The sequence below is a fragment of the Schistocerca gregaria genome, unplaced genomic scaffold, assembly GCF_023897955.1.
Source record: "Schistocerca gregaria isolate iqSchGreg1 unplaced genomic scaffold, iqSchGreg1.2 ptg000178l, whole genome shotgun sequence".
NCBI lineage: Eukaryota > Metazoa > Arthropoda > Insecta > Orthoptera > Acrididae > Schistocerca > Schistocerca gregaria.
This window is the reverse complement of record NW_026061728.1, coordinates 12,036,827-12,052,142: the sequence shown is the minus strand read 5'-3', so window position 1 is coordinate 12,052,142 and position 15,316 is coordinate 12,036,827. Positions and strand designations below refer to the sequence as shown.

Below are 15,316 nucleotides of genomic sequence, written 5' to 3'. Positions count from 1 at the left end.
GTCGAAGTGAAATGCGTGAACTTGACTAGCGTAGGGAATTTGATTTCCCATGCATCTTTGTACTTCATGTTTTTAATTAGGTCATGCAGCTCCTTGCTGTAATTAAAGTGCGGCACCTGATCTTTCCTGTTAACTACACAATTGAAGTCGCCACCAATTAATACAGACGCAGGATTTTTCCTCAGCAAGTAGATAATGTCATCCTTGAAAAAATTAGCTCTCGCCGCTTTGTTGGTGTTACGGGACGGTGCATAAACGTTGACAACGGTGACATCAAATATTTTACAACTAAGGCCTCTTCCTGTAACCAGTTTGTCCAACAACGTTACCGGTAAACCTTCACGAGTTAAAATTGCGGTTCCTGTGTTTGCGTCCGGTAGGACATTATAAAATATTTGAAAACCGGGTACGGTGAAATCAGTGAATAACACTTCTTGCAACAACACAACATCGGCCTCTGATTCATAGATAAATTGTTTTAACACAACTTTTTTCAAATCTGACGTTATCCTGTTACCGTTAATAGTTAATATTTTATAAGCTTGAATCATCTGAGAAGGTTAATTGTCATGTAGGGATGGCAAAGTAGAGGGGGTACACAAAATTCGAGATTTACACTTCGCCCAATGTGCACAATGTATTTGAGGGGAAGAAAAGTCAGCCTGAAGTCCGCCGCTTTTTCACTAAATGGCTGCACATGTGCCCGTGTCTTTCGTTACATTTGCTATCTCATGAAAAGCAGCAATGGTGAGACTTAATATAGACACTTCCTGTAGAAGTACAACATCGGCTGCAGACTCGTTGATAAACTGTCGCTACAACCCTGTCTTCAAAGCTGTCGTGAACTTGTTAATATTAAGAGAAAGAAATTTATATGCCTGGGTCGTGCCCATCGGAGGAGGGAGAAAGCTCTAGTGCATTAGCGGCCCAGTCCATTGCACTGTCAGACTGCGAAGTGACAGTGCCAGGTTCGCGTCCTGATTCCGCGGCACCTCTAATCGGAGTCTTCCTTCGGGCCGCGGAGACATTTGGTTTGGGTTTAGTTTTCCGTCGTCCACTAGCCGGGAGTTCCATGGCAGAAGGCGGGGTGGGCGGATCATGACTGAAATCGGTAGCCGGAGTGCCGGCTTCCTCCACTGGAGCTAACTCGTGCGAAGACGCGGCGGCGGAAGGCAATGTGTGTTTCTTTGTATCCACACTGTCTGTTGGTAAACAGCCGTCCGGCGTCCCAGGTTGGTTGAGTTCATGAAGGGGCAGGTTGGTGTTGACAACGGGCTCCAGACCAACTTCTTCGTCGTGTGTCTGTAGAGCCGACATCGGACGGTCGTCCTCTTGTTGTGCGTCAAAGTCGTGTTGTGGCGGGCCGGCCGGCGGCGTCACAACAGTCAGCTGTAAACACTGGCCGGCACTGTTGTTTACCGACGCCGCAGTGGAAGCAGCGGCGTCGGAGCCCTCATCTATGCTGTCCACGGCAACGTTTTCCTGGGAGGGAGGGTTTGCGTCCGTGACCGAGATCGGGTCGTTGACCGACAACTCTTCATCAGTTCCACTATCGTCACAGGTACGGCGTCGATTGTTACCGACTGATAACGTTGTGCCGACAGCAAGTGGAAGCTTCTCGCTCTTCTGCGCTAATGGCGGGAAGGACTCGTTGCTAAGATCAGGATCAACGGCCTCTGATGTACCGGGTGGCAAAGGTGTCCCCTCCAAATTCTGAGGTTGGGTCATAATATCAGCTAGTGTCAACCTCTGGCGTTTTTGTAAGGTGTTTTTAAGGACGAAAATACGCCGAGGACAATCACTGCGTAGATGCCCGCTCTCGTTACAAATATAACAAGTTTCTACTTGCCCACTATAAACGACATGTGCTTTATAGCCACAGACCACGATATTCGAGGGAATATTAACTTTAATGCTCATATCAACAGAACGAACCCCACAGTAGCATTGAAATTTGTGTTGGCTAGACCATTTTTCAATTCTGATTTGCCGAATATCACCGTATTTAGCAAGAACATCTTTCAATAGGTAATGTTCAACTTCAGGTGGCAAATTGAATACTCGAACCTGTTTACATTCTACATCGGCATTGGTGATTAACACGGTACTCACCGATTGGTCGCGATGATGGAATTCCGCCTTTCCTCCAGTTTTCTGCAATATCTTCACCAGTTGTAACGGAGTGAGGAACTTGACAAAGAAACAGTAATCCGCCATATCATAGTACGCTGTGTAAACCTGGTCAGAAGTTATCGCAATTACATCGACAATCCAATCATGAATTCCCAGATAGCTTCGTTGCACACGACGCGTTGCCTTGTCAAACTCAAAACATAATGTATTCTTACGGGGAACCGATTTAGCCATAACTGTAACGATAAGCGTCCGAAACCGCTAGTAAGAGAAAAAGAAGAATAAGAGTAATAAAAACGCAAAATAACACGAGAAAAAAACACAATCACAGTCACAAGAAACGATGTAAACACGGCTTGCGGCGCTACGACGGCACGGAAGTAAAGGCACGTCCGAACGCTGTCGCGTCTCAAGCGGATCTGAGATCCATTAGGCCACACGGTCACCGACGACCAAGTGCAACTTGTATATGACTCATCTCGAAACGCTCACACCCCTGATGATTTGTGTTTTCGTTCTACACAGCCGCTGGCCCTTGCTCTTTCCCACCCATTCGTTACATTCAACCTCTTACGTGACCGACCAAATATAGACTGGGAAACAAGACCACACACTTTGTGCATACAGAATCGAAGGCAGGGCGTCCCTCGCCGCATTTGCTACGAATGGCCATTTGCTACTTCTGCAGAAGCGGCGACGACGACGACACCGCGAGAGGCTCTGAGATATGTGAGAAATACATCTATAAAATGTAATTCAGACTGCCTCGTCTAACCTTATGCTGTATCGCTTTGGCAAAGGCTTTATCTGCACCATTCGCCTTAATCACATCTGAGAGTAATTCTTAATGAAAGGCATGTCGCTAATTGTTCGTCATCACGGATACTGTTTGCTATACGGCCACGACGCGCAACTGATTTCCAAAATTCAACTTCCTCCTTTGAGGATGGAACTCACGACTCGTGGTTTACTAGATCAGTGCTCTACCACTGAGCTAAAGAGGCACGGCCTAGTGGTATTTTTGCGTACTTCGTCCTTACGGTCGTCTGGATCATCAGACTTCAGCTGACAACACTTCATATTACCGACTAATATTTGCAGCTATGGCGACCCATTACTGCTTGGCTACACATCTGACACGTAACCGATGTGCTCTCCAAACAACAACACTTGCATTTCAGAACATGTCTTTCACACATGTCTACAAAATCACCTTCACCTTCAAATACAGTTTCCTTGCGACTGACAGAGACGTAGGCAAAGTTGAAAGTTGCTATTTCCATTACATCACGTTAATCAGAAAAACGGTAATTTACATCTGCAGCGGAACAAAATTCCGTTCCACCCAGCGTGGGGTTCGAACCCACAAGCCTGAGATAAAGAGTCCCATGCTCTACCGACTGAGCTAGCCAGGCTGCTTCGGTGAATACTTGCCGGGTAGCACGTCACACAGTACTCGTTTGGGTTGGGTGGTCCCATACAGAATCTCTCCATGCTGCCTAATGTTTTCCTAAAGTCACACTCGTCGCGTACTTCACTTTTATTTCATAATCATTTCTGAGAGGTAAAGGAATTGCATGACAACCTGCAGAGCTAGTGGCGTCAAAATTAACACTCATACTTGATGTGACTCAAAAGGCGGACGAGTTACTTTCCGACGTTGTTTTAGATGTGCAAGTGCCAGTGAAAACTCTCGGTGACGGCACTCTGCCGACCATTTCGCTAGTTAACACCGGTCTTGTTGTGTGTGTTTCAAGCTCAAGAGCATCTCCAAGCAGACAATGGTCAACGGCAACATTCAGACGGTTTCGTACTGCTCAATTGCTACATTAAAACGGTATGTTTCTTTTTCAGAACTGATAAAACTCGAGCGTGACAGCATTCGAATCTGTAATCTTCGGATCCGAAGTCCGACGCCTTATCCATAAGGCCACACGGTCACTGATGACCATGTGTAACTAGTATATGACTCATCTCGAAACGCTCACACCCCCTACATGACTACTCTGCAATTCACATTTAAGTGCTTGGCAGAGGGTTCATCGAACCACAATCATACTGTCTCTCTACTATTCCACTCCCGAACAGCGAGCGGGAAAAACGAACACTTAAACCTTTCTGTTCGATTTCTGATTTCTCTTATTTTATTTTGATGATCATTCCTACCTATGTAGGTTGGGCTCAACAAAATATTTTCGCATTCGGCAGAGAAAGTTGGTGAGTGAAATTTCGTAAAAAGGTCTCGCCGCGACGAAAAACGTCTATGCTGTAATGACTTCCATCCCAACTCGTGTATCATATCTGCCACACTCTCTCCCCTATAACGCGATAATACAAAACGAGCTGCTCTTTTTTGCACCCTTTCGATGTCCTCCGTCAATCCCACCTGGTAAGGATCCCACACTGCCCAGCAATATTCTAACAGAGGACGAACGAGTGTAGTGTAAGCTGTCTCTTTAGTGGACTTGTTGCATCTTCTAAGTGTCCTGCCAATGAAACGCTACCTTGGGCTCGCCTTCCCGACAATATTATCTATGTGGTCCTTCCAACTGAAGTTGTTCGTAATTTTAACACCCAGGTACTTAGTTGAATTGACAGCCTTGAGAATTGTACTATTTATCGAGTAATCGAATTCCAATGGATTTCTTTTGGAACTCATGTGGATCATCTCACAGTTTTCGTTATTTAGCGTCAACTGCCACCTGACACACCGTAGCCGGCCGCGGTGGTCTCGCGGTTCTAGGCGCGCAGTCCGGAACCGTGCGACTGCTACGGTCGCAGGTTCGAATCCTGCCTCGGGCATGGATGTGTGTGATGTCCTTAGGTTAGTTAGGTTTAAGTAGTTCTAAGTTCTAGGGGACTAATGACCACAGCAGTTGAGTCCCATAGTGCTCAGAGCCATTTGAACCATTTGACACACCGTACAGCAATCTTTTCTAAATCGCTTTGGAGCTGATACTGGTCTTCAGATGACCTTACTAGACGGTAAATTACAGCGTCATCTGCGAACAGTCTAAGAGAACTGCTCATATTGTCACCCAGGTCATTTATATAGATCAGGAACAGTAGAGGTCCCAGGACGCTTCCCTGGGGAACACCTGATATCACTTCAGTTTTACTCGATGATTTGCCGTCTATTACTAAGAACTGTGACCTTCCTGACAGGAAATCACGAATCCAGTCGCACAACTGAGACAATACGCCATAGCTCCGCAGCTTGATTAGAAGTCGCTTGTGAGGAACGGTTTCAAAAGCTTTCCGGAAATCTAGAAATACGGAATCAACTTGAGATCCCCTGTCGATAGCGGCCATTTCTTCGTGCGAATAAAGATCTAGCTGCGTTGCACAAGAGCGATGTTTTCTGAAGCCATGCTGATTACGTGTCAATAGATCGATCCCTTCGAGGTGATTCATAATGTTTGAATACAGTATATGCTCCAAAACACTACTGCAAACCGACGTCAGTGATATAGGTCTGTAGTTAAATGGATTACTCCTACTACCCTTCTTGAACACTGGTGCGACCTGCGCAATTTTCCAATCTGTGGGTAGAGATCTATCGGTGAGCGAGCGGTTGTATATGAGTGCTAAGTAGGGAGCTATAGTATCAGCGTAATCTGAAAGGAACCTAATCGGTATACAATGTGGACCTGAAGACTTGCCCGTATCAAGCGATTTGAGTTACTTCGCAACCCCTAAGGTATCTACTTTTAAGAAACTCATGCTAGCAGATGTTCGTGTTTCAAATTCTGGAATATTCCATTCGTCTTCCCTGGTGAAGGAATTTCGGAAAACTGCGTTCAATAACTCCGCTTTAGCGGCACAGTCGTCGATAACAGTACCATCGGCACTGCGCAGCGAAGGTATTGACTGCGTCTTGCCGCTTGTGTACTTTACATACGACCAGAATTTCTTCGGATTTTTTACCAAATTTCGAGACAATGTTTCGTTGTGGAACCTATTAAAGGCATCTCGCATCAAAGTACGTGCCAAAGTTCGCGCGTCTGTAAATTTTAGCCCATCTTCGGGATTTCGCGTTCTTCTGAACTTCGCATGCTTTTTCCGTTGCCTATGCAACAGCGTTCGGACCTTTTTTGTGTACCACGGGGGATCCGTTCCATCTCTTACCAATTTATGAGGTATGAATATCTCAATTGCTGTTGCTACTATATCTTTGAATTTGAGCCACATCTCGTCTACATTCGCATAGTCAGTTCGGAAGGAATGGAAATTGTCTTTTAGGAAGGCTTCTAGTGGCACTTTATCCACTTTTTTAAATAAAATTATTTTGCGTTTGTTTCTGATGGATTTGGAAGAAATGGTATTAAGCCTAGCTACAATGACCTTGTGATCACTAATCCCTGTATCAGTCATGATGCTCTCTATCAGCTCTGGATTGTTTGTGGCCAAGAGGTCAAGTGTGTTTTCGCAAACATTTACAATTCGCGTGGGTTCGTGGACTAACTGCTCGAAATAATTTTCGGAGAATGCATTTAGGACAATCTCGGAAGACGTTTTCTGCCTACCACCGGTTTTGAACAAGTATTTATGCCGACATACCGAGGGTAGGTTGAAGTCCCCACCAACTATAACCGTATAAGTGGGGTATTTATTTGTTACGAGACTCAAACTTTCTCTGAACTGTTCCGCAACTGTATCATCGGAGTCTGGGGGTCAATAGAAGGAGGCAATTATTAACTTAATTCGGCTGTTAAGTATAACCTCCACCCACACCAATTCGCACGGAGTATCCCTGATAATATGTGTTTTCGTTCTACACAGCCGCTGCCCCTTGCTCTTCCCCACCCATTCGTTACATTCAACCTCTTACGTGACCGACCAAATATAGACTGGGAAACAAGACCACACACTTTGTGCATACGGAATCGAAGGCAGGGCGTCCCTCGCCGCATTATCGACGATGGCCATTTGCTACTTCTGCAGAAGCGGCGACGACGACGACGACGACGACGACGACGACGACGACGACGACGACGACGACCGGGAGAGGCTCTGACATATGTGAGAAATACATCTATAAAATGTAATTCAGACTGCCTCGTCCCACTTTATGCTGTACAGCTTTGGCAAATGCTTTATCTGCGCCATTCGCCTTAATCACATCTGAGAGTAATTCTTAAAAAAACGCCTGTCGCTAATTGTTCGTCATCACAGATACTGTTTGCTATACGGCCACGACGAGCAACTGATTTCCAAAATTAATCTTTCTCCTGTGAGGATGGATCTTACGACGCCTCGCTTATTAGAGCAGAGCTCTACCACTGAGCTAAAGAGGCGCGGCCTAGCGGTACTCTTGGCTCCTTCGTCCTTACGGCAGTCTGCATCATCATACTTCAGCTGACAACACTTCATATTACCGGCTAATATTTGCAGCTATGGCGACACATTACTGCTTGGCTACACATCTGACACGTAACCGATGTGCTCTCCAAACAACAACACTTGCATTTTAGAACATGTCTTTCACACATGTCTACAAAATCACCTTCACCTTCAAATGCAGTTTACTTCCGACTGACAGAGACGTAGGCAAAGTTTAAGGTTGCTATTTCCATTACATCACGTTAATCAGAAAAACGGTAATATACATCTGCAGCGGAACAAAATTCCGTTCCGCACAACGTGGGGCTCGAACCCACGACCCTGAGATTATGAGTCTCATGCTCTACCGACTGAGCTAGCCGGGCTGCCTGGGGGAATACCAGCCGGGTACCACGTCACACAGTACTCGTTTGGGTTGGGTGGTCCCATACAGAATCTCTCCATTCTGCCTAATGTTTTCCTAACGTCACACTCGTCACGTACTTCACTTTTATTTCATAATCATTTCTGAGAGGTAAAGGAATTGCATGACAACCTGCAGAGCTAGTGGCGTCTAAATTAACACTCATACTTGATGTGACTCAAAAGGCGAACGAGTTACTTTCCGACGTTGTTTTAGATGTGCAAGTTGCAGTCAAAGCTCGCGGTGACGGCACTCTGCGGACCATTTCGCTAGTTAACACCGGTCTTGTTGTGTGTGTTTCAAGCTCAAGAGCATCTCCATGCAGAAAATGGTCAACAGCAACATTCAGAAGGTTTCGTACTGCTCAATTGCTACATTAAAACGGTATGTTTCTTTTTCAGAACTGGAAAAACACGAGAGTGACAGCATTCGAACCTGTAATCTTCAGATCCGAAGTCCGACGCCTTATCCATTAGGCCACACGGTCACTGACGACCAAGAGCAACTTGTATATGACTCATCTCGAAACGCTCCCACCCCTGATGATTTGTGTCTTCGTTCTACACAGCCACTGCCCCTTGTTCTTTCCCACCCATTCGTTACATTCAACCTCTTACGTGACCCACAAAATATAGACTGGGAAACAAGACCACACACTTTGTGCATACGGAATCGAAGGCAGGGCGTCCCTCGCCGCATTTGCTACGATGGCCATTTGCTACTTCTGCAGAAGCGGCGGCGGCGGCGGCGGCGGCGGCGGCGACGACGACGACGACGACGACGACCGCGAGAGGCTCTGACATATGTGAGAAATACATCTATAAAATGTAATTCAGACTGCCTCGTCCCACCTTATGCTGTACCGCTTTGGCAAATGCTTTATCTGCTCCATTCGCCTTAATCACATCTGAGAGTAATTCTTAAAAAAACTTCTGTCGCTAATTGTTCGTCATCACAGATACTGTTTGCTATACGGCCACGACGCGCAATTGATTTCCAAAATTCATCTTTCTCCTGTGAGGATGGAACTTATGACGCCTGGTTTATTAGAGCAGTGCTCTACCACTGAGCTAAAGAGGCGCGGCCTAGCGGTACTCTTGAGTACTTCGTCCTTACGGTCTTCTGCATCATCAGACTTCAGCTGACAACACTTCATATTACCGGCTAATATTTGCAGCTATGGCGACTAATTACTGCTTGGCTACACATCTGACACGTAACCGATGTGCTCTCCAAACAACAACACTTGCATTTCTGAACATGTCTTTCACACATGTCTACAAAATCACCTTCACCTTCAAATACAGTTTCCTTGCGACTGACAGAGACGTAGGCAAAGTTTAAAGATGCTATCTCCATTACATCTCGTTAATCAGCAAAACGGTAATTTACATCTGCAGCGCAACAAAATTCCGTTCCGCCCAGCGTGTGGCTCGAACCCACGACCGTGGTTTTAAGAGTCTGACGCTCTACCGACTGAACTAGCCGGCTATTTCGGTGAGTACCTGCCGGGTTGCAAGTCACATAGTACTCGTTTGGGTTGGGTGGTCCCATACAGAATCTCTCCATGCCGCCTAATGTTTTCCTAAGGTCACAGTCGTCACGTACTTCACTTTTATGTCATAATCATTTCTGAGAGGTAAAGAAATTGCATGACAACATGCAGAGCTAGTGGCGTCAAAATTAACACACATACTTTACGTGACTCAAAAGCCGAACGAGTTACTTTCCGACGTTGTGTTAGATGTGCAAGTGCCAGTCAAACTCGCAGTGTCGGCACTCTGCCGACCATTTCGCTACTTAACACCGGTCTTGTTGTGTGTTTCAAGCTCAAGAGCATGTCCAAGCAAAAAATGGTCAACAGCAATATTCAGACGGTTTCGTACTGCTCAATTGCTACATTAAAACGGTATGTTTCTTTTTCAGAACTGGAAAAACACGAGAGTGACAGAATTAATACCTGTAATCTTCAGATCCGAAGTCCGACGCCTTATCCATTACGCCACACGGTCAGTGACGACCAACTATAACATGTATACGACTCATCTCGAAACGCTCACACCCCTGAGGATTTGTGTTTTCGTTCTACACAGCCGTTGCCCCTTGCTCTTTCCCACCCATTCGTTACATTCAACCTCTTACGAGACCGACCAAATATAGACTGAGAAACAAGACCTCACACTATGTGCATTCGGAATCGAAGGCAGGGCCTCCCTCGCCGCTTTTGCTACGATGCCCATTTGCTACTTCTGCAGAAGCGGCGGCGGCGGCGCCGCCGCCGACGACGACGACGACGACGACGACGACGACGACGACGACGACGACGACGACGACGACCGCTAGAGGCTCTGAGATATGTGAGAAATACATCTATAAAATGTAATTCAGACTGCCTCGTCCCCCCTTATGCTGTACCGCTTTGGCAAATGCTTTATCTGCGCCATTCGCCTTAATCACATCTCAGAGTAATTCTTAAAAAAACGCCTGTCGCTAATTGTTTGTCATCACAGATAATGTTTGCTATACGGCCACGACGCGCAACTGATTTCCAAAATTCATCTTTCTCCTGTGAGGATGGAACTTCCGATGCCTGGTTTATTAGAGCAGTGCTCTACCACTGAGCTAAAGAGGCGCGGCCTAGCGGTACTCTTGGGTACTTCGTCCTTACGGTCGTCTGCATCATCAGACTTCAGCTGACAACACTTCATATTACCGGCTAATATTTGCAGCTATGGCGACCCATTACTGCTTGGCTACACATCTGACACGTAACCGATGTGCTCTCCAAACAACAACACTTGCATTTTAGAACATGTCTTTCACACATGTCTACAAAATCACCTTCACATTCAAATACAGTTTCCTTGTGGCTGACAGAGACGTAGGCAAAGTTTAAAGTTGCTATTTCCATTACATCTCGTTAAGCAGAAAAACGGTAATTTACATCTGCAGCGGAACAAAATTCCGTTCCGCCCAGCGTAAGGCTCGAACCCACGACCCTAGGATTAAGAGTCCGACGGTCTACCGACTGAGCTTGCCGGCTAGCTCGTTGAATACCTGCCGGATAGCACGTCACACAGTACTCGGTTGTGTTGGTTGGTCCCATACAGAATCTCTCCATGCTGCCTAATGTTTTCCTAACGTCACACTCGTCACGTACTTCACTTTTATGTCATAATCATTTCTGAGAGGTAAAGAAATTGCATGACAACATGCAGAGCTAGTGGCGTCAAAATTAACACACATACTTTATGTGTCTCAAAAGCCGAACGAGTTACTTTCCGACGTTGTTTTAGATGTGCAAGTGCCAGTCAAAACTCGCGGTGTCGGCACTCTGCCGACCATTTCGCTACTTAACACCGGTCTTGTTGTGTGTTTCAAGCTCAAGAGCATCTCCAAGCAAAAAATGGTCAACAGCAACATTCAGACAGTTTCGTTCTGCAAAATTGCTACATTAAAACGGTATGTTTCTTTTTCAGAACTGGGAAAACACGAGCATGACAGCATTAAAACCTGTAATCTTCAGATCCGAATTCCGACGCCTTATCCATTAGGCCACACGGTCACTGAGGACCAACTATAACATGTATACGACTCATCTCTAAACGCTCACACCCCTGAGGATTTGTGTTTTCGTTCTACACAGCCGTTGCCCCTTGCTCTTTCCCACCCATTCGTTACATTCAACCTCTTACGAGACCGACCAAATATAGACTGAGAAACAAGACCACACACTATGTGCATTCGGAATCGAAAAAATGGCCTCCCTCGCCGCATTTGCTACGATGGCCATTTGCTACTTCTGCAGAAGCGGCGGCGGCGGCGGAGACGACGACGACAGGGAGAGGCTCTGAGATATGTGAGAAATACATCTATAAAATGTAATTCAGACTGCCTCGTCCCATCTTATGCTGTACCGCTTTGGCAAATGCTTTATCTGCGCCATTCGCCTTAATCACATCTGAGAGTAATTCTTAAAAAAACGCCTGTCGCTAATTGTTCGTCATCACAGATACTGTTTGCTATACGGCCACGACGCGCAACTGATTTCCAAAATCCATCTTTCTCCTGTGAGGATGGAACGTACGACGCCTGGTTTATTAGAGCAGAGCTCTACCACTGAGCTAAAGAGGCGCAGCCTAGCGGTACTCTTGGCTACTTCGTCCTTACGGTCGTCTGCATCATCAGACTTCAGCTGACAACACTTCATATTACCGGCTAATATTTGCAGCTACGGCGACCCATTGCTGCTTGGCTACACATCTGACACGTAACCGATGTGCTCTCCAAACAACAACACTTGCATTTCAGAACATGTCTTTCACACATGTCTACAAAATCACCTTCACCTTCAAATACAGTTTCCTTGCGACTGACAGAGATGTAGGCAAAGTTTCAAGTTGCTATTTCCATTACATCTCGTTAATCAGAAAAACGGTAATTTACATCTGCACCGGAACAAAGTTACATTCCGCCCAGCGTGTGGCTCGAACCCACGACCCTGAGATTAAGAGTCTGACGCTCTACCGACTGAGCTAGACGGCTACCTCGGTGAATATCTGACGTGTAGCACGTCACACAGTACTCGTTTGGGTTGGGTGGTCCCATACAGAATCTGTCCATGCTGCCTAATGTTTTCCTAACGTCACACTCGTCACGTACTTCAACATTATGTCATAATCATTTCTGAGAGGTAAAGAAATTGCATGACAACATGCAGAGCTAGTGGCGTCAAAATTAACACACATACTTTACGTGACCCAAAAGCCGAACGAGTTACTTTCCGACGTTGTTTTAGATGTGCAAGTGCCAGTCAATACTCGCGGTGTCGGCACTCTGCAGAACATTTCGCTAGTTAACACCGGTCTTGTTGTGTGTGTTTCAAGCTCAAGAGCATCTCCAAGCAAAAAATGGTCAACAGCAACATTCAGACGGTTTCGTACTGCTCAATTGCTACATTAAAACGGTATGTTTCTTTTTCAGAACTGGAAAAACACGAGCGCTGACAGCATTCGAACCTGTAATCTTCAGATCCGAAGTCCGACGCCTTATCCATTAGGCCACACGGTCACTGACGACCAACTATAACATGTATACGACTCATGTCGAAACGCTCACACCCCTGAGGATTTGTGTTTACGTTCTACACAGCCGCTGCCCCTTGCTCTTTCCCACCCATTCGTTACATTCAACCTCTGACGTGACCGACCAAATATAGACTGAGAAACAAGACCACACACTTTGTGCATTCGGAATCGAAGGCAGGGCGTCCCTCGCCGCATTTGCTATGATGGCCATTCGCTACTTCTGCAGAAGCGGCGACGGCGACGGCGACGACGACGACGACGACGACGTCGACGACATACTTTACGTGACTCAAAAGCCGAACGAGTTACTTTCCGACGTTGTTTTAGATGTAAAAGTGCCAGTCAAAACTCGCGGTGTCGGCACTCTGCCGACCATTTGGCTAGTTAACACTGGTCTTGTTGTGTGTGTTTCAAGCTCAAGAGCATCTCCAAGCAAAAAATGGTCAAAGCAACATTCAGACGGTTTCGTACTGCTCAATTGCTACATTAAAACGGTATGTTTCTTTTTCAGAACTGGAAAAACGCGAGCGTGACAGCATTCGAATCTGTAATCTTCAGACCCGAAGTCCGACGCCTTATCCATTAGGCCACACGGTCACTGACGACTAACTATAACATGTATACGACTCCTCTCGAAACGCTCACACCCCTGAGGATTTGTGTTTTCCTTCTACACAGCCGCTGCCCCTTGCTCTTTCCCACCCATTCGTTACATTCAACATCTTACGAGACCGACCAAATACAGACTGAGAAACAAGACCACACACTTTGTGCATTCGGAATCGAAGGCAGGGCGTCCCTCGCCGCATTTGCTACGATGGCCATTTGCTACTTCTGCAGAAGCGTCAACGGCAACGACGACGACGACGACGACGACGACGACCGCGAGAGGCTCTGAGTTATGTGAGAAATACATCTATAAAATGTAATTCAGGCTTCCTCGTCCCACTTTATGCTGTACCGCTTTGGCAAAGGCTTTATCTGCGCCATTCGCCTTAATCACATCTGAGAGTAATTCTTAAAAAAACGCCTGTCGCTAATTGTTCGTCATCACAGATACTGTTTGCTATACGGCCACGACGCGCAACTGACTTCCAAAATTCATCTTTCTCCTGTGAGCATGGAACTTCCGATGCCTGGTTTATTAGAGCAGTGCTGTACCACTGAGCTAAAGAGGAGCGGCCTAGTGGCATTCTTGGGTACTTCGTCCTTACGGTCGTCTGCATCATCAGACTTCAGCTGACAACACTTCATATTACCGGCTAATATTTGCAGCTATGGCGACCCTTTACTCCTTGGCTACACATCTGACACGTAACCGATGTGCTCTCCAAACTACAACACTTGCATTTCAGAACATGTCTTCCACACATGTCTACAAAATCACCCTCACATTCAAATACAGTTTCCTTGTGACTGACAGAGACGTAGGCAAAGTTTAAAGTTGCTATTTCCATTACATCTCGTTAATCAGAAAAACGGTAATTTACATCTGCAGCGGAACAAAATTCCGTTCATCCCAGCGTGTGGCTCGAACCCACGACCCTAGGATTAAGAGTCTGACGCTCTACCGACTGAGCTAGCCGGCTACTTCGGTTAATACCTGCCAGATAGCACGTCACACAGTACTCGTTTGGGTTGGGTGGTCCCATACAGAATCTCTCCATGCTACCTAATGTTTTCCTAACGTCACACTCGTCACGTACTTCACTTTTATGTCATAATCATTTCTGAGAGGTAAAGAAATTGCATGACAGCATGCAGAGCTAGTGGCGTCAAAATTAACACACATACTTTATGTGACTCAAAAGCCGAACGAGTTACTTTCCGTCGTTGTTTTAGATGTGCAAGTGCCAGTCAAAACTCGCGGTGTCGGCACTCTGCCGACCATTTCGCTACTTAACACCGGTCTTGTTGTGTGTTTCAAGCTCAAGAGCATCTCCAAGCAAAAAATGGTCAACAGCAACATTCAGACAGTTTCGTTCTGCAAAATTGCTACATTAAAACGGTATGTTTCTTTTTCAGAACTGGGAAAACACGAGCATGACAGCATTAAAACCTGTAATCTTCAGATCCGAATTCCGACGCCTTATCCATTAGGCCACACGGTCACTGAGGACCAACTATAACATGTATACGACTCATCTCTAAACGCTCACACCCCTGAGGATTTGTGTTTTCGTTCTACACAGCCGTTGCCCCTTGCTCTTTCCCACCCATTCGTTACATTCAACCTCTTACGAGACCGACCAAATATAGACTGAGAAACAAGACCACACACTATGTGCATTCGGAATCGAAAAAATGGCCTCCCTCGCCGCATTTGCTACGATGGCCATTTGCTACTTCT

At 46.1% G+C, this 15,316-nt stretch overlaps 3 non-coding genes across 3 annotated transcripts; all 3 read right to left on the bottom strand.

Annotated features, from left to right (window-relative positions):
* Positions 1–3,475: 3,475 nt before the first annotated feature.
* On the bottom strand, positions 3,476–3,548 carry Trnak-cuu (transfer RNA lysine (anticodon CUU)). Its single transcript has one exon. It is a non-coding gene; the product is annotated as a tRNA-Lys (tRNA).
* Positions 3,549–7,768: 4,220 nt separating this feature from the next.
* Trnam-cau (transfer RNA methionine (anticodon CAU)) lies at positions 7,769–7,841 on the bottom strand. Its single transcript has one exon. It is a non-coding gene; the product is annotated as a tRNA-Met (tRNA).
* A 6,636-nt stretch (positions 7,842–14,477) lies between these two features.
* On the bottom strand, positions 14,478–14,554 carry Trnak-cuu (transfer RNA lysine (anticodon CUU)). Its single transcript has one exon. It is a non-coding gene; the product is annotated as a tRNA-Lys (tRNA).
* Between the last annotated feature and the right edge of the window lie 762 nt (positions 14,555–15,316).